Genomic DNA, 20,795 nt, shown 5'->3' on the forward strand with positions numbered 1-20,795 from the left:
ATGTGAGTGAAAGCCTGGGGCGGGGTCTGATTGGACAAGGTGGCGACGGACAGTGATTGACAATGTGAGGCGGGCTCTGATTGGACCAGGTGGAAACGGACAGTGATTGACAGTGAGAGGTGAGGTCGGATTGGAAAAGGTGGAGACAGACAGTGATTGACAGTGAGAGGTGTGGTCGGATTGGACATGGTGGAACCGGACAGAGATTGACAGCCCAAGCAGGGTCTGATTGGATAGGGCAGAGACGGATAGTGAGTGACAGCCCGGAGCTGCTGCTGATTGGACCAAGGAGGGAGATGGATAGTGAGTGACAGCCCGGAGCTGGTGCTGATTGGACCAAGGAGGGAGATGGATAGTGAGTGACAGCCCGGAGCTGGAGCTGAATGGACGAAGGCGGGGGGGGGAGATGATAGTGAGTGACAGCGCGGAGCTGGTGCTGATTGGACCAAGGAGGGAGATGGATAGTGAGTGACAGCCCGGAGCTGGAGCTGAATGGACGAAGGCGGGGGGGGGGGGAGATGATAGTGAGTGACAGCGCGGAGCTGGTGCTGATTGGACCAAGGGACGAGAGCTGGACAGTGAGTGACAGAGCGACGTTGGCGCCGATTAGTCAGGACGGAGAGCCGGTCAGTGAGTGACAGCCCGGACCTGGCGCCGATTGGACCAAGGCGGAGAGCCGGTCAGTGAGTGACAGCGCGGCGTTGGCGCTGATTGGTCAGGACGGGGAGCCGGACAGTGAGTGACAGCCCGGAGCAGGCGTCGATTGCACCAAGGCGGAGGGACGGAGAGTGAGTGACAGCGCGTGGTTGGCGCTGATTGGTCAGTACGGAGATCCGGAGAGTAGTGACAGCTCAGGGCGGGGTCGGATTGGACAGCGGCGGAACATCCGGTGGGCGGGGCCTAGCGACGGTTATTGGAGCCGCCATTTTGAGAAGAGGAGAAGAAACCCAGAGAGAAATAGAGAAAGTGAGTAATAAATATAAATATAAACACACCCGGGATATACACAGAGAGACATAGAGCTCAATGTAAACACTCAGCGCGGAAAATACTCCAGATAACATATCTATAAATATATATATATATATATAACACCCAGAGAGACAACATGGGAGAGAGAGAGACAACATGGGGGAGAGAGAGAGAGACAACATGGGGGAGGGAGAGACAACATGGGGGAGAGAGAGAGAGACAACATGGGGGAGGGAGAGACAACATGGGGGGGAGAGAGACAACATGGGGGAGAGAGAGAGACAACATGGGGGGGGAGAGAGAGACAACATGGGGGGGAGAGAGAGAGACAACATGGGGGAGAGAGAGACAACATGGGGGAGAGAGAGAGACAACATGGGGGAGAGAGAGACAACATGGGGGAGAGAGAGACAACATGGGGGAGAGAGAGAGAGACAACATGGGGGAGAGAGAGAGACAACATGGGGGAGAGAGAGAGAGACAACATGGGGGAGAGGAGAGACAACATGGGGGGAGAGAGAGACAACATGGGGGAGAGAGAGAGACAACATGGGGGAGAGAGAGAGACAACATGGGGGGGAGAGAGAGACAACATGGGGGAGAGAGAGACAACATGGGGGGAGAGAGAGACAACATGGGGGAGAGAGAGACAACATGGGGGGGAGAGAGAGACAACATGGGGGAGAGAGAGACAACATGGGGGGGAGAGAGACAACATGGGGGAGAGAGAGAGACAACATGGGGGAGAGAGAGAGAGACAACATGGGGGAGAGAGAGAGACAACATGGGAGAGAGAGAGAGAGAGACAACATGGGGGAGAGAGAGAGACAACATGGGGGGAGAGAGAGACAACATGGGGGAGAGAGAGACAACATGGGGGAGAGAGAGACAACATGGGGGAGAGAGAGAGAGACAACATGGGGGAGAGAGAGAGACAACATGGGGGAGAGAGAGAGAGACAACATGGGGGGGAGAGAGACAACATGGGGGAGAGAGAGAGAGACAACATGGGGGGAGAGAGAGAGACAACATGGGGGGGAGAGAGACAACATGGGGGAGAGAGAGAGAGACAACATGGGGGGGAGAGAGACAACATGGGGGAGAGAGAGAGAGACAACATGGGGGAGAGAGAGAACATGGGGGAGAGAGAGAGAGAGACAACATGGGGGAGAGAGAGAGAGAGACAACATGGGGGAGAGAGAGAGACAACATGGGGGAGAGAGAGAGAGACAACATGGGGGAGAGAGAGAGACAACATGGGGGGGAGAGAGAGACAACATGGGGGAGAGAGACAACATGGGGGAGAGAGAGAGACAACATGGGGGAGAGAGAGAGAGACAACATGGGGGAGAGAGACAACATGGGGGAGAGAGAGAGACAACATGGGGGAGAGAGAGAGAGACAACATGGGGGAGAGAGAGAGAGACAACATGGGGGAGAGAGAGACAACATGGGGGAGAGAAAGACAACATGGGGTAGAGAGAGAGAGACAACATGGGGGAGAGAGAGACAACATGGGGTAGAGAGAGAGAGACAACATGGGGGAGAGAGAGAGACAACATGGGGGAGAGAGAGAGAGACAACATGGGGGAGAGAGAGACAACATGGGGGAGAGAGAGAGAGACAACATGGGGGAGAGAGAGAGACAACATGGGGGAGAGAGAGAGAGACAACATGGGGGAGAGAGAGAGACAACATGGGGGAGAGAGAGAGACAACATGGGGGAGAGAGAGAGAGACAACATGGGGGAGAGAGAGACAACATGGGGGAGAGAGAGAGACAACATGGGGGAGAGAGAGAGAGACAACATGGGGGGAGAGAGAGAGAGAGACAACATGGGGGAGAGAGAGAGAGACAACATGGGGTAGAGAGAGAGACAACATGGGGGAGAGAGAGAGACAACATGGGGGAGAGAGAGAGAGACAACATGGGGGAGAGAGAGAGAGAGAGACAACATGGGGGAGAGAGAGAGAGAGAGACAACATGGGGGGGAGAGAGAGACAACATGGGGGAGAGAGAGAGAGACAACATGGGGGAGAGAGAGACAACATGGGGGAGAGAGAGAGACAACATGGGGGAGAGAGAGAGAGACAACATGAGGGAGAGAGAGAGAGACAACATGGGGGGGAGAGAGAGACAACATGGGGGAGAGAGAGAGAGACAACATGGGGGAGAGAGAGAGAGACAACATGGGGGAGAGAGAGACAACATGGGGGAGAGAGAGAGACAACATGGGGGAGAGAGAGACAACATGGGGGAGAGAGAGAGAGACAACATGGGGGAGATAGAGAGACAACATGGGGGAGAGAGAGAGACAACATGGGGGAGAGAGAGAGAGAGAGACAACATGGGGGAGAGAGAGAGAGAGAGACAACATGGGGGGGAGAGAGAGACAACATGGGGGAGAGAGAGAGAGACAACATGGCGGAGAGAGAGACAACATGGGGGAGAGAGAGAGAGACAACATGGGGGAGAGAGAGAGAGACAACATGAGGGAGAGAGAGAGAGACAACATGGGGGGGAGAGAGAGACAACATGGGGGAGAGAGAGAGAGACAACATGGGGGAGAGAGAGAGAGACAACATGGGGGAGGAGAGAGAGACAACATGGGGGAGAGAGAGAGAGACAACATGGGGGAGAGAGAGAGAGACAACATGGGGGAGAGAGAGAGAGACAACATGGGGGAGGGGGAGAGACAACATGGGGGGGAGAGAGAGAGACAACATGGGGGGGAGAGAGAGACAACATAGGGGAGAGAGAGAGAGACAACATGGGGGAGAGAGAGAGAGACAACATGGGGGAGAGAGAGAGACAACATGGGGGGAGAGAGAGAGACAACATGGGGGGGAGAGAGAGACAACATGGGGGAGAGAGAGACAACATGGGGGAGAGAGAGAGAGAGACAACATGGGGGAGAGAGACAACATGGGGGAGAGAGAGAGACACAACATGGGGGGGAGAGAGAGACAACATGGGGGAGAGAGAGAGACACAACATGGGGGGGAGAGACAACATGGGGGAGAGAGAGAGACACAACATGGGGGGGAGAGAGAGACAACATGGGGGAGAGAGAGAAAGACAACATGGGGGAGAGAGAGAAAGACAACATGGGGGAGAGAGAGAGACAACATGGGGGAGAGAGAGAGACAACATGGGGGAGAGAGAGAGAGACAACATGGGGGAGAGAGAGAGACAACATGGGGGAGAGAGAGAGACACAACATGGGGGAGAGAGAGAGACAACATGGGGGGAGAGAGAGAGACACAACATGGGGGAGAGAGAGAGACAACATGGGGGAGAGAGAGAAAGACAACATGGGGGAGAGAGAGAGACAACATGGGGGAGAGAGAGAGACAACATGGGGGAGAGAGAGAGAGACAACATGGGGGAGAGAGAGAGACAACATGGGGGAGAGAGAGAGACACAACATGGGGGAGAGAGAGAGACAACATGGGGGGAGAGAGAGAGACAACATGGGGGGAGAGAGAGACGACATGGGGGAGAGAGAGAGACACAACATGGGGGAGAGAGAGAGACAACATGGGGGAGAGAGAGAGACAACATGGGGGGAGAGAGAGAGACAACATGGGGGAGAGAGAGAGACACAACATGGGGGGAGAGAGAGAGACAACATGGGGGAGAGAGAGAGACAACATGGGGGGAGAGAGAGAGACAACATGGGGGAGAGAGAGAGACACAACATGGGGGAGAGAGAGAGACAACATGGGGGAGAGAGAGAGACAACATGGGGGAGAGAGAGAGACAACATGGGGGAGAGAGAGAGACAACATGGGGGAGAGAGAGAGACACACATGGGGGAGAGAGAGAGACAACATGGTGGAGAGAGAGAGAGACGACATGGGGAAGAGAGAGAGACAACATGGGGGAGAGAGAGAGACAACATGGGGGAGAGAGAGAGAGACGACATGGGGAAGAGAGAGAGACAACATGGGGGAGAGAGAGACAACATGGGGGAGAGAGAGAGACAACATGGGGGAGAGAGAGACAACATGGGGGGGAGAGAGAGACAACAGGGGGAGAGAGAGAGACAACATGGGGGTAGAGAGAGAGACAACATGGGGGAGAGAGAGAGACAACATGGGGGAGAGAGAGAGACAACATGGGGGAGAGAGAGAGACAACATGGGAGAGAGAGAGACAACATGGGGTAGAGAGAGAGGCAACATGGGGGAGAGAGAGAGACAACATGGGGGAGAGAGAGAGACAACATGGGGGAGAGAGAGAGACAACATGGGAGAGAGAGAGACAACATGGGGTAGAGAGAGAGACAACATGGGGGAGAGAGAGAGACAACATGGGGGAGAGAGAGAGACAACATGGGGGAGAGAGAGAGACAACATGGGGGAGAGAGAGAGACAACATGGGGGAGAGAGAGAGAGACGACATGGGGGAGAGAGAGAGAGACGACATGGGGAAGAGAGAGAGACAACATGGGGGAGAGAGAGACAACATGGGGGAGAGAGAGAGACAACATGGGGGAGAGAGAGACAACATGGGGGAGAGAGAGAGAGACAACATGGGGGAGAGAGAGAGAGACAACATGGGGGAGAGAGAGAGACAACATGGGGGAGAGAGAGAGAGACAACATGGGGGAGAGAGAGAGACAACATGGGGGAGAGAGAGACAACATGGGGGAGAGAGAGAGACAACATGGGGGAGAGAGAGACAACATGGGGGAGAGAGAGAGAGACAACATGGGGTAGAGAGAGAGACAACATGGGGGAGAGAGAGAGAGACAACATGGGGGAGAGAGAGAGAGACAACATGGGGTAGAGAGAGAGACAACATGGGGGAGAGAGAGAGAGACAACATGGGGGAGAGAGAGACAACATGGGGGAGAGAGAGAGACAACATGGGGAGAGAGAGACAACATGGGGGAGAGAGAGAGAGACAACATGGGGGAGAGAGAGAGACAACATGGGGGAGAGAGAGACAACATGGGGGAGAGAGAGAGACAACATAGGGGAGAGAGAGACAACATGGGGGAGAGAGAGAGAGACAACATGGGGGAGAGAGAGAGAGACAACATGGGGGAGAGAGAGAGAGAGACAACATGGGGGAGAGAGAGAGAGACAACATGGGGGAGAGAGAGAGAGACAACATGGGGGAGAGAGAGACAACATGGGGGAGAGAGAGACAACATGGGGGAGAGAGAGAGACAACATGGGGGAGAGAGAGAGACAACATGGGGGAGAGAGAGACAACATGGGGAGAGAGGAGAGACAACATGGGGGGAGAGAGAGAGACAACATGGGGGAGAGAGAGAGAGACAACATGGGGGAGAGAGAGAGACAACATGGGGGAGGAGAGAGACAACATGGGGGAGGAGAGAGACAACATGGGGGAGAGAGAGACAACATGGGGGAGAGAGAGAGACAACATGGGGGAGAGAGAGAGACAACATGGGGGAGAGAGAGAGACAACATGGGGGAGAGAGAGAGACAACATGGGGGAGAGAGAGAGACAACATGGGGGAGAGAGAGACAACATGGGGGAGAGAGAGAGAGACAACATGGGGTAGAGAGAGAGACAACATGGGGGAGAGAGAGAGAGACAACATGGGGTAGAGAGAGAGACAACATGGGGGAGAGAGAGAGAGACAACATGGGCGAGAGAGAGAGAGACAACATGGGGGAGAGAGACACAACATGGGGGAGAGAGAGAGACAACATGGGGGAGAGAGAGACAACATGGGGGAGAGAGAGAGACAACATGGGGAGAGAGAGACAACATGGGGGGAGAGAGAGAGACAACATGGGGGAGAGAGAGAGACAACATGGGGGAGAGAGAGACAACATGGGGGAGAGAGAGAGACAACATAGGGGAGAGAGAGACAACATGGGGGAGAGAGAGAGAGACAACATGGGGGAGAGAGAGAGAGAGACAACATGGGGGAGAGAGAGAGAGACAACATGGGGGAGAGAGAGAGAGACAACATGGGGGAGAGAGAGAGACAACATGGGGGAGAGAGAGAGACAACATGGGGGAGAGAGAGACAACATGGGGGAGAGAGAGAGACAACATGGGGGAGAGAGAGAGACAACATGGGGGAGGGGAGACAACATGGGGGAGAGAGAGAGACAACATGGGGGAGAGAGAGAGACAACATGGGGGAGAGAGAGAGAGACAACATGGGGGAGAGAGAGAGACAACATGGGGGAGAGAGAGACAACATGGGGGAGAGAGAGACAACATGGGGGAGAGAGAGAGACAACATGGGGGAGAGAGAGACAACATGGGGGAGAGAGAGACAACATGGGGGAGAGAGACAACATGGGGGAGAGAGACAACATGGGGGAGAGAGAGAGAGACAACATGGGGGAGAGAGAGACAACATGGGGAGAGAGACAACATGGGGGAGAGAGACAACATGGGGGAGAGAGACAACATGGGGGAGAGAGACAACATGGGGGAGAGAGAGAGACAACATGGGGGGAGAGAGAGACAACATGGGGGAGAGAGAGAGACAACATGGGGGAGAGAGAGAGAGACAACATGGGGGAGAGAGAGAGACAACATGGGGGAGAGAGAGAGACAACATGGGTAGAGAGAGACAACATGGGGGAGAGAGAGACAACATGGGGGAGAGAGAGACAACATGGGGGGGAGAGAGAGACAACATGGGGGAGAGAGAGAGACAACATGGGGGAGAGAGAGAGAGACAACATGGGGGAGAGAGAGAGACAACATGGGGGAGAGAGAGAGACAACATGGGGGAGAGAGAGAGACACAACATGGGGGAGAGAGAGAGACAACATGGGGGAGAGAGAGAGAGACAACATGGGGGAGAGAGAGAGACAACATGGGGGAGAGAGAGAGAGACAACATGGGGGAGAGAGAGAGAGAGACAACATGGGGGGAGAGAGAGAGAGACAACATGGGGGAGAGAGAGAGACAACATGGGGGAGAGAGAGAGAGAGACAACATGGGGGAGAGAGAGACACAACATGGGGGAGAGAGAGAGACACAACATGGGGGAGAGAGAGAGACAACATGGGGGAGAGAGAGAGAGACAACATGGGGGAGAGAGAGAGAGACAACATGGGGGAGAGAGAGAGACACAACATGGGGGAGAGAGAGAGACAACATGGGGGAGAGAGAGAGACCAACATGGTGGAGAGAGAGAGACACAACATGGGGGAGAGAGAGAGACAACATGGGGGGAGAGAGAGAGACAACATGGGGGAGAGAGAGAGAGACGAACATGGGGGAGAGAGAGAGACAACATGGGGGAGAGAGAGAGACAACATGGGGGAGAGAGAGAGACAACATGGGGGGAGAGAGAGAGACAACATGGGGGAGAGAGAGAGACACAACATGGGGGAGAGAGAGAGACAACATGGGGGGAGAGAGAGAGACAACATGGGGGAGAGAGAGAGAGACAACATGGGGGAGAGAGAGAGACACAACATGGGGGAGAGAGAGAGACAACATGGGGGAGAGAGAGAGACAACATGGGGGGAGAGAGAGAGACAACATGGGGGAGAGAGAGAGACACAACATGGGGGAGAGAGAGAGACAACATGGTGGAGAGAGAGAGAGACGACATGGGGAAGAGAGAGAGACAACATGGGGGAGAGAGAGACAACATGGGGGAGAGAGAGAGAGACGACATGGGGAAGAGAGAGAGACAACAAGGGGGAGAGAGAGACAACATGGGGGAGAGAGAGACAACATGGGGGGGAGAGAGAGACAACATGGGGGAGAGAGAGACAACATGGGAGAGAGAGAGACAACATGGGGTAGAGAGAGAGACAACATGGGGGAGAGAGAGAGACAACATGGGGGAGAGAGAGAGACAACATGGGGGAGAGAGAGAGACAACATGGGGGAGAGAGAGAGACAACATGGGAGAGAGAGAGACAACATGGGGTAGAGAGAGAGACAACATGGGGGAGAGAGAGAGACAACATGGGGGAGAGAGAGAGACAACATGGGGGAGAGAGAGAGAGACAACATGGGGGAGAGAGAGAGAGACGACATGGGGAGGAGAGAGAGACAACATGGGGGAGAGAGAGACAACATGGGGGAGAGAGAGAGACAACATGGGGGAGAGAGAGACAACATGGGGGAGAGAGAGAGAGACAACATGGGGGAGAGAGAGAGAGACAACATGGGGGAGAGATAGACAACATGGGGGAGAGAGAGAGAGACAACATGGGGGAGAGAGAGAGACAACATGGGGGAGAGAGAGACAACATGGGGGAGAGAGAGAGACAACATGGGGGAGAGAGAGACAACATGGGGGAGAGAGAGAGAGACAACATGGGGTAGAGAGAGAGACAACATGGGGGAGAGAGAGAGAGACAACATGGGGTAGAGAGAGAGACAACATGGGGGAGAGAGAGAGAGACAACATGGGGGAGAGAGAGAGAGACAACATGGGGGAGAGAGAGAGAGACAACATGGGGGAGAGAGACACAACATGGGGGAGAGAGAGAGACAACATGGGGGAGAGAGAGACAACATGGGGGAGAGAGAGAGACAACATGGGGAGAGAGAGACAACATGGGGGAGAGAGAGAGAGACAACATGGGGGAGAGAGAGAGACAACATGGGGGGAGAGAGAGACAACATGGGGAGAGAGAGAGACAACATGGGGGAGAGAGAGAGAGACAACATGGGGGAGAGAGAGAGACAACATGGGGGAGAGAGAGAGAGAGACAACATGGGGGAGAGAGAGAGAGACAACATGGGGGAGAGAGAGAGACAACATGGGGGAGAGAGAGACAACATGGGGGAGAGAGAGAGACAACATGGGGGAGAGAGAGACAACATGGGGAGGGGGAGACAACATGGGGGAGAGAGAGAGACAACATGGGGGAGAGAGAGAGAGAGACAACATGGGGGAGAGAGAGAGACAACATGGGGGAGAGAGAGACAACATGGGGGAGGGAGAGACAACATGGGGGAGAGAGAGACAACATGGGGGAGAGAGAGACAACATGGGGGAGAGAGAGACAACATGGGGGAGAGAGACAACATGGGGGAGAGAGAGAGAGACAACATGGGGGAGAGAGAGACAACATGGGGGAGAGAGACAACATGGGGGAGAGAGACAACATGGGGGAGAGAGACAACATGGGGGAGAGAGACAACATGGGGGAGAGAGAGAGAGACAACATGGGGGGGAGAGAGACAACATGGGGGAGAGAGAGAGAGACAACATGGGGGAGAGAGAGAGAGACAACATGGGGGAGAGAGAGAGACAACATGGGGGAGAGAGCGACAACATGGGGGAGAGAGAGACAACATGGGGGAGAGAGAGACAACATGGGGGAGAGAGACAACATGGGGGAGAGAGAGACAACATGGGGGAGAGAGAGACAACATGGGGGAGAGAGAGAGAGACAACATGGGGGGGAGAGAGAGAGACAACATGGGGAGGGGGAGAGAGAGAGACAACATGGGGGAGAGAGAGAGAGAGACAACATGGGGGGGAGAGAGAGAGACAACATGGGGGAGAGAGACAACATGGGGGAGAGAGAGAGAGACAACATGGGGGAGAGAGAGAGAGACAACATGGGGGAGAGAGAGAGAGACAACATGGGGAGAGAGAGAGAGAGACAACATGGGGGGAGAGAGAGAGACAACATGGGGGAGAGAGAGAGACAACATGGGGGGGGAGAGAGAGACAACATGGGGGAGAGAGAGAGAGACAACATGGGGGGAGAGAGAGACAACATGGGGGAGAGAGAGAGACAACATGGGGGAGAGAGAGAGAGAGAGACAACATGGGGGGGAGAGAGAGACAACATGGGGGAGGGGGAGAGAGAGAGACAACATGGGGGAGAGAGAGAGAGAGAGACAACATGGGGGGGAGAGAGAGACAACATGGGGGGGAGAGAGAGACAACATGGGGGAGAGAGAGACAACATGGGGGAGAGAGAGACAACATGGGGGGGAGAGAGAGACAACATGGGGGAGAGAGAAAGACAACATGGGGGAGAGAGAGAGACAACATGGGGGAGAGAGAGAGACAACATGGGGGAGAGAGAGAGACAACATGGGGGAGAGAGAGAGAGAGACAACATGGGGGAGAGAGAGAGAGACAACATGGGGGAGAGAGAGAGAGACAACATGGGGGAGAGAGAGAGACAACATGGGGGGAGAGAGAGAGACAACATGGGGGAGAGAGAGACAACATGGGGGAGAGAGAGAGACAACATGGGGGGGAGAGAGAGACAACATGGGGGAGAGAGAGAGACAACATGGGGGAGAGAGAGAGAGAGACAACATGGGGGAGAGAGAGAGAGACAACATGGGGGAGAGAGAGAGAGACAACATGGGGGAGAGAGAGAGACAACATGGGGGGGGGGAGAGAGAGAGACAACATGGGGGGAGAGAGAGAGACAACATGGGGGAGAGAGAGAGACAACATGGGGGAGGGGGAGACAACATGGGGGAGAGAGAGAGACAACATGGGGGAGAGAGAGAGAGAGACAACATGGGGGAGAGAGAGAGACAACATGGGGGAGAGAGAGAGAGAGACAACATGGGGGAGAGAGAGAGAGACAACATGGGGGAGAGAGAGAGACAACATGGGGGGAGAGAGAGACAACATGGGGGAGAGAGAGACAACATGGGGGAGAGAGAGAGACAACATGGGGGAGAGAGAGACAACATGGGGAGGGGGAGACAACATGGGGGAGAGAGAGAGACAACATGGGGGAGAGAGAGAGAGAGACAACATGGGGGAGAGAGAGAGACACAACATGGGGGGAGAGAGAGAGACAACATGGGGGAGAGAGAGACAACATGGGGGAGAGAGAGACAACATGGGGGAGAGAGAGAGACAACATGGGGGAGAGAGAGACAACATGGGGGAGAGAGAGACAACATGGGGGAGAGAGAGAGACAACATGGGGGAGAGAGAGAGAGAACATGGGGAGAGAGAGACAACATGGGGGAGAGAGAGACAACATGGGGGAGAGAGAGAGACAACATGGGGAGAGGAGAGACAACATGGGGGAGAGAGAGAGACAACATGGGGGAGAGAGAGACAACATGGGGGAGAGAGAGACAACATGGGGGAGAGAGAGACAACATGGGGGAGGGGGAGACAACATGGGGGAGAGAGAGGGAGACAACATGGGGGAGAGAGAGAGAGACAACATGGGGGAGAGAGAGACAACATGGGGGAGAGAGAGACAACATGGGGGGAGAGAGAGACAACATGGGGGAGAGAGAGAAAACATGGGGAGAGAGAGAGACAACATGGGGGAGAGAGAGAGAGAGACAACATGGGGGAGAGAGAGAGAGACAACATGGGGGCGAGAGAGACAACATGGGGGAGAGAGAGACAACATGGGGGAGGGGGAGAGAGAGAGACAACATGGGGGGGAGAGAGAGACAACATGGGGGGGAGAGAGAGAGAGACAACATGGGGTAGAGAGAGAGAGACAACATGGGGGGGAGAGAGAGACAACATGGGGGGGAGAGAGAGACAACATGGGGGAGAGAGAGACAACATGGGGGAGAGAGAGACAACATGGGGGAGAGAGAGAGACAACATGGGGGGAGAGAGAGACAACATGGGGGAGAGAGAGACAACATGGGGAGAGAGAGACAACATGGGGGAGAGAGAGACAACATGGGGGGAGAGAGACAACATGGGGGAGAGAGACAACATGGGGAGAGAGAGAGAGACAACATGGGGGAGAGAGAGACAACATGGGGGAGAGAGACAACATGGGGGAGAGAGACAACATGGGGGAGAGAGACAACATGGGGGAGAGAGACAACATGGGGGAGAGAGACAACATGGGGGAGAGAGAGAGAGACAACATGGGGGGGAGAGAGACAACATGGGGGAGAGAGAGAGACAACATGGGGGAGAGAGAGAGAGACAACATGGGGGAGAGAGAGAGACAACATGGGGGAGAGAGAGAGACAACATGGGGGAGAGAGAGACAACATGGGGGAGAGAGAGACAACATGGGGGAGAGAGACAACATGGGGGAGAGAGACAACATGGGGGAGAGAGAGACAACATGGGGGGAGAGAGACAACATGGGGGAGAGAGAGACAACATGGGGGAGAGAGAGACAACATGGGGGAGAGAGAGAGAGACAACATGGGGGGGGAGAGAGAGAGACAACATGGGGGAGGGGGGAGAGAGAGAGACAACATGGGGGAGAGAGAGAGAGAGACAACATGGGGGGGAGAGAGAGACAACATGGGGGAGAGAGACAACATTGGGGAGAGAGAGAGAGACAACATGGGGGAGAGAGAGAGAGACAACATGGGGAGAGAGAGAGACAACATGGGGGGAGAGAGAGAGACAACATGGGGGGAGAGAGAGAGACAACATGGGGGGAGAGAGAGACAACATGGGGGAGAGAGAGAGAGACAACATGGGGGGGAGAGAGAGACAACATGGGGGAGAGAGAGAGACAAAATGGGGGAGAGAGAGAGAGAGAGACAACATGGGGGGGAGAGAGAGACAACATGGGGGAGGGGGAGAGAGAGAGACAACATGGGGGAGAGAGAGAGAGAGAGACAACATGGGGGGGAGAGAGAGACAACATGGGGGAGAGAGAGACAACATGGGGGAGAGAGAGACAACATGGGGGAGAGAGAGACAACATGGGGGAGAGAGACAACATGGGGGAGAGAGAGAGAGACAACATGGGGGGAGAGAGACAACATGGGGGAGAGAGAAAGACAACATGGGGGAGAGAGAGAGACAACATGGGGGAGAGAGAGAGACAACATGGGGGAGAGAGAGAGACAACATGGGGGAGAGAGAGAGAGAGACAACATGGGGGAGAGAGAGAGAGACAACATGGGGGAGAGAGAGAGAGACAACATGGGGGAGAGAGAGAGACAACATGGGGGGAGAGAGAGAGACAACATGGGGGAGAGAGAGACAACATGGGGGAGAGAGAGAGACAACATGGGGGGGAGAGAGAGACAACATGGGGGAGAGAGAGAGACAACATGGGGGAGAGAGAGAGAGAGACAACATGGGGGAGAGAGAGAGAGACAACATGGGGGAGAGAGAGAGAGACAACATGGGGGAGAGAGAGAGACAACATGGGGGGGGGGGAGAGAGAGAGACAACATGGGGGGAGAGAGAGAGACAACATGGGGGAGAGAGAGAGACAACATGGGGGAGGGGGAGACAACATGGGGGAGAGAGAGAGACAACATGGGGGAGAGAGAGAGAGAGACAACATGGGGGAGAGAGAGAGACAACATGGGGGAGAGAGAGAGAGAGACAACATGGGGGAGAGAGAGAGAGACAACATGGGGGAGAGAGAGAGACAACATGGGGGAGAGAGAGACAACATGGGGGAGAGAGAGACAACATGGGGGAGAGAGAGAGACAACATGGGGGAGAGAGAGACAACATGGGGAGGGGGAGACAACATGGGGGAGAGAGAGAGACAACATGGGGGAGAGAGAGAGAGAGACAACATGGGGGAGAGAGAGAGAGACAACATGGGGGAGAGAGAGAGACAACATGGGGGAGAGAGAGACAACATGGGGGAGAGAGAGACAACATGGGGGAGAGAGAGAGACAACATGGGGGAGAGAGAGACAACATGGGGGAGAGAGAGACAACATGGGGGAGAGAGAGAGACAACATGGGGGAGAGAGAGAGAGAACATGGGGGAGAGAGAGACAACATGGGGGAGAGAGAGACAACATGGGGGAGAGAGAGAGACAACATGGGGGAGAGAGAGACAACATGGGGGAGAGAGAGAGACAACATGGGGGAGAGAGAGACAACATGGGGGAGAGAGAGACAACATGGGGGAGAGAGAGACAACATGGGGGAGGGGGAGACAACATGGGGGAGAGAGAGGGAGACAACATGGGGGAGAGAGAGAGACAACATGGGGGAGAGAGAGACAACATGGGGGAGAGAGAGACAACATGGGGGGAGAGAGAGACAACATGGGGGAGAGAGAGAAAACATGGGGGAGAGAGAGAGACAACATGGGGGAGAGAGAGAGAGACAACATGGGGGGAGAGAGAGAGACAACATGGGGGCGAGAGAGACAACATGGGGGAGAGAGAGACAACATGGGGGAGGGGGAGAGAGAGAGACAACATGGGGGGGAGAGAGAGACAACATGGGGGGGAGAGAGAGAGAGACAACATGGGGTAGAGAGAGAGAGACAACATGGGGGGGAGAGAGAGACAACATGGGGGGGAGAGAGAGACAACATGGGGGAGAGAGAGACAACATGGGGGAGAGAGAGACAACATGGGGGAGAGAGAGAGAGACAACATGGGGGAGAGAGAGACAACATGGGGGAGAGAGAGACAACATGGGGGAGAGAGAGACAACATGGGGGAGAGAGAGACAACATGGGGGAGAGAGACAACATGGGGGAGAGAGACAACATGGGGGAGAGAGAGAGAGACAACATGGGGGGAGAGAGAGACAACATGGGGGAGAGAGACAACATGGGGGAGAGAGACAACATGGGGGAGAGAGACAACATGGGGGAGAGAGACAACATGGGGGAGAGAGACAACATGGGGGAGAGAGAGAGAGAGACAACATGGGGGGGAGAGAGACAACATGGGGGAGAGAGAGAGACAACATGGGGGAGAGAGAGAGAGACAACATGGGGGAGAGAGAGAGACAACATGGGGGAGAGAGAGAGACAACATGGGGGAGAGAGAGACAACATGGGGGAGAGAGAGACAACATGGGGGAGAGAGACAACATGGGGGAGAGAGACAACATGGGGGAGAGAGAGACAACATGGGGGGGAGAGAGACAACATGGGGGAGAGAGAGACAACATGGGGGAGAGAGAGACAACATGGGGGAGAGTGAGAGAGACAACATGGGGGGGAGAGAGAGAGACAACATGGGGGAGGGGGAGAGAGAGAGACAACATGGGGGAGAGAGAGAGAGAGACAACATGGGGGGGAGAGAGAGACAACATGGGGGAGAGAGACAACATTGGGGAGAGAGAGAGAGACAACATGGGGGAGAGAGAGAGAGACAACATGGGGGAGAGAGAGAGAGACAACATGGGGAGAGAGAGAGACAACATGGGGGGAGAGAGAGAGACAACATGGGGGGAGAGAGAGAGACAACATGGGGGGAGAGAGAGAGACAACATGGGGGGAGAGAGAGACAACATGGGGGAGAGAGAGAGAGACAACATGGGGGGGAGAGAGAGACAACATGGGGGAGAGAGAGAGACAAAATGGGGGAGAGAGAGAGAGAGAGACAACATGGGGGGGAGAGAGAGACAACATGGGGGAGGGGGAGAGAGAGAGACAACATGGGGGAGAGAGAGAGAGAGAGACAACATGGGGGGGAGAGAGAGACAACATGGGGGAGAGAGAGACAACATGGGGGGAGAGAGAGACAACATGGGGGAGAGAGAGACAACATGGGGGAGAGAGACAACATGGGGGAGAGAGAGAGAGACAACATGGGGGGGAGAGAGACAACATGGGGGAGAGAGAGACAACATGGGGGGGAGAGAGACAACATGGGGGAGAGAGAGAGAGACAACATGGAGGGGAGAGAGAGAGACAACATGGGGGAGGGGGAGAGAGAGACAACATGGGGGAGAGAGAGAGACAACATGGGGGAGAGAGAGACAACATGGGGGAGAGAGAGACAACATGGGGGAGAGAGAGACAACATGGGGGAGAGAGAGACAACATGGGGGAGAGAGAGAGACAACATGGGAGAGAGAGAGAGAGAGACAACATGGGGGAGAGAGAGAGACAACATGGGGGAGGGGGAGACAACATGGGGGAGAGAGAGAGAGACAACATGGGGGAGAGAGAGACAACATGGGGGAGAGAGAGACAACATGGGGGAGAGAGAGACAACATGGGGGAGAGAGAGAAAACATGGGGGAGAGAGAGAGACAACATGGGGGAGAGAGAGAGAGAGACAACATGGGGGAGAGAGAGAGAGACAACATGGGGGAGAGAGAGACAACATGGGGGAGAGAGAGACAACATGGGGGAGGGGGAGAGAGAGAGACAACATGGGGTAGAGAGAGAGAGACAACATGGGGGGGAGAGAGAGACAACATGGGGGGGAGAGAGAGACAACATGGGGGAGAGAGAGACAACATGGGGGAGAGAGAGACAACAGGGGGAGAGAGAGACAACATGGGGGAGAGAGACAACATGGGGGAGAGAGACAACATGGGGGAGAGAGAGACAACATGGGGGAGAGAGAGAGAGACAACATGGGGGAGAGAGAGACAACATGGGGGAGAGAGAGAGAGACAACATGGGGGAGAGAGAGACAACATGGGGAGAGAGAGACAACATGGGGGAGAGAGAGACAACATGGGGGAGAGAGAGACAACATGGGGGAGAGAGAGACAACATGGGGGAGAGAGACAACATGGGGGAGAGAGACAACATGGGGGAGAGAGAGACAACATGGGGGGGAGAGAGACAACATGGGGGAGAGAGAGACAACATGGGGGAGAGAGAGACAACATGGGGGAGAGAGAGAGAGACAACATGGGGGGGAGAGAGAGAGACAACATGGGGGAGGGGGAGAGAGAGAGACAACATGGGGGAGAGAGAGAGACAACATGGGGGAGAGAGAGACAACATGGGGGAGAGAGTGAGACAACATGGGGGAGAGAGTGAGACAACATGGGGTAGAGAGAGTGAGACAACATGGGGAGAGAGAAAGACAACATGGGGGAGAGAGAGAGACAACATGGGGGAGAGAGAGAGACAACATGGGGGAGAGAGAGAGACAACATGGGGGAGAGAGAGAGAGACAACATGCGGGAGAGAGAGACAACATGGGGGAGAGAGAGACAACATGGGGGAGAGAGAGAAAACATGGGGGAGAGAGAGAGACAACATGGGGGAGAGAGAGAGAGAGACAACATGGGGGAGAGAGAGAGAGACAACATGGGGGAGAGAGAGACAACATGGGGGAGAGAGAGACAACATGGGGGAGAGAGAGACAACATGGGGGAGGGGGAGAGAGACAACATGGGGGGGAGAGAGAGACAACATGGGGGGGAGAGAGAGACAACATGGGGGAGAGAGAGACAACATGGGGGAGAGAGAGACAACAGGGGGAGAGAGAGACAACATGGGGGAGAGAGACAACATGGGGGAGAGAGACAACATGGGGGAGAGAGAGACAACATGGGGGAGAGAGAGAGAGACAACATGGGGGAGAGAGAGACAACATGGGGGAGAGAGAGAGAGACAACATGGGGGAGAGAGAGACAACATGGGGAGAGAGAGACAACATGGGGGAGAGAGAGACAACATGGGGGAGAGAGAGACAACATGGGGGAGAGAGAGACAACATGGGGGAGAGAGACAACATGGGGGAGAGAGACAACATGGGGGAGAGAGAGACAACATGGGGGGGAGAGAGACAACATGGGGGAGAGAGAGACAACATGGGGGAGAGAGAGACAACATGGGGGAGAGAGAGAGAGACAACATGGGGGGGAGAGAGAGAGACAACATGGGGGAGGGGGAGAGAGAGAGACAACATGGGGGGGAGAGAGAGAGAGAGACAACATGGGGGGGAGAGAGAGACAACATGGGGGAGAGAGACAACATGGGGGAGAGAGAGAGAGACAACATGGGGGAGAGAGAGAGAGACAACATGGGGGAGAGAGAGAGAGACAACATGGGGAGAGAGAGAGAGACAACATGGGGGGAGAGAGAGAGACAACATGGGGGGAGAGAGAGACAACATGGGGGAGAGAGAGAGAGACAACATGGGGGGGAGAGAGAGACAACATGGGGGAGAGAGAGAGACAACATGGGGGAGAGAGAGAGACAACATGGGGGAGGGGGAGAGAGAGAGACAACATGGGGGAGAGAGAGAGAGAGAGACAACATGGGGGGGAGAGAGAGACAACATGGGGGGGAGAGAGAGACAACATGGGGGAGAGAGAGACAACATGGGGGAGAGAGAGACAACATGGGGGAGAGAGAGACAACATGGGGGAGAGAGAGAGACAACATGGGGGAGAGAGAGAGACAACATGGGGGGCAGAGAGACAACATGGGGGAGAGAGAGACAACATGGGGGAGAGAGAGAGAGACAACATGGGTTGGAGAGAGAGAGACAACATGGGGGAGGGGGAGAGAGAGAGACAACATGGGGGAGAGGGGGAGAGAGAGACAACATGGGGGAGAGAGACAACATGGGGGAGAGAGAGAGAGACAACATGGGGGAGAGAGAGAGAGAGAGACAACATGGGGGGGAGAGAGAGACAACATGGGGGAGAGAGACAACATGGGGGAGAGAGAGAGAGACAACATGGGGGAGAGAGAGAGACAACATGGGGGAGGGGGAGAGAGAGAGACAACATGGGGGAGAGAGAGAGAGAGAGACAACATGGGGGGGAGAGAGAGACAACATGGGGGAGGGGGAGAGAGAGAGACAACATGGGGGAGAGAGAGAGAGAGAGAGACAACATGGGGGAGAGAGACAACATGGGGGAGAGAGAGAGAGACAACATGGGGGAGAGAGAGAGACAACATGGGGGACAGAGAGAGAGACAACATGGGGGAGAGAGAGAGAGAGAACATGGGGGAGAGAGAGAGACAACATGGGGGAGAGAGAGAGAGACAACATGGGGGAGAGGGAGACAACATGGGGGGGAGAGAGAGACAACATGGGGGAGAGAGAGAGAGACAACATGGGGGAGAGAGAGAGAGACAACATGGGGCGGAGAGAGAGACAACATGGGGGGGAGAGAGAGACAACATGGGGGAGAGAGAGAGACAACATGGGGGAGAGAGAAAGACAACATGGGGGAGAGAGAGAGAGACAACATGGGGGAGAGAGAGAGACAACATGGGGGAGAGAGAGACAACATGGGGGAGAGAGTGAGACAACATGGGGGAGAGAGAGAGACAACATGGGGTAGAGAGAGTGAGACAACATGGGGAGAGAGAGAGACAACATGGGGGAGAGAGAGAGACAACATGGGGGAGAGAGAGAGAGACAACATGGGGTAGAGAGAGTGAGACAACATGGGGGAGAGAGAGAGACAACATGGGGGAGAGAGAGAGACAACATGGGGGAGAGAGAGAGAGACAACATGGGGGAGAGAGAGAGACAACATGGGGGAGAGAGAGAGAGAGACAACATGGGGGAGAGAGAGAGAGACAACATGGGGGAGAGAGAGAGACAACATGGGGGAGAGAGATACAACATGGGGGGGTGAGAGAGAGAGAGACAACATGGGGGAGAGAGACAATATGAGGGAGAGAGAGAGAGACAACATGGAGAGAGAGAGACAACATGGGGGAGAGAGAGAAAGACAAGGGGGAGAGAGAGAGAGACAACTTGAGGGAGAGAGAGAGACAACATGGGGGAGAGAGAGAGACAACATGGGGGAGAGAGAGAGAGAGACAACATGGGAGAGAGAGAGACAACATGGGAGAGAGAGAGACAACATGGGGGAGAGAGAGAGAGACACAACATGGGGGAGAGAGGGAGATAACATTGTGGAGAGAGGGAGATAACATGGGGGACAGAGAGATACAACATGGGGGGGTGAGAGAGAGACATCATGGGGGAGAGAGAGAAAGACAACATGGGGGAGAGAGAGAGAGACAACATGGGGGGGAGAGAGAGACAACATTGGGGAGAGAGAGAGACAACATGGGGGAGAGAGAGACAGAGAGAAGGGGAGAGAGAGAGAGACAACATGGGGGAGAGAGACAGAGACAAGGGGACAGAGAGACAGAGACAAGGGGAGAGAGAGAGAGAGACAACATGGGGGGAGAGAGACAACATGGGAGAGAGAGAGAGACAACATGGGGGAGAGAGAGAGAGAGACAACATGGGGGAGAGAGA

The 20,795-nt window shown here is 55.1% G+C and overlaps 1 protein-coding gene across 5 annotated transcripts in view; it reads left to right on the plus strand.

The window, feature by feature from the left end:
- Nucleotides 1-825: 825 nt before the first annotated feature.
- The window catches only part of leng8 (leukocyte receptor cluster (LRC) member 8), a 64,526-nt gene continuing 44,556 nt past the window's right edge, over nucleotides 826-20,795 (plus strand). For 3 of the 5 annotated variants that reach the window (XR_005942329.1, XM_041182369.1, XM_041182372.1), the window contains exon 1: nucleotides 861-966. The gene's annotated coding sequence lies outside the window, so the exon portion shown is untranslated. Of the gene's footprint in view, nucleotides 967-20,795 lie in introns of all 5 variants that reach the window. The other 2 variants (XM_041182370.1, XM_041182371.1) reach the window with 2 other exon arrangements.

This window comes from Carcharodon carcharias, assembly GCF_017639515.1.
Source record: "Carcharodon carcharias isolate sCarCar2 chromosome 39 unlocalized genomic scaffold, sCarCar2.pri SUPER_39_unloc_5, whole genome shotgun sequence".
In the NCBI taxonomy this organism is placed as follows: domain Eukaryota; kingdom Metazoa; phylum Chordata; class Chondrichthyes; order Lamniformes; family Lamnidae; genus Carcharodon; species Carcharodon carcharias.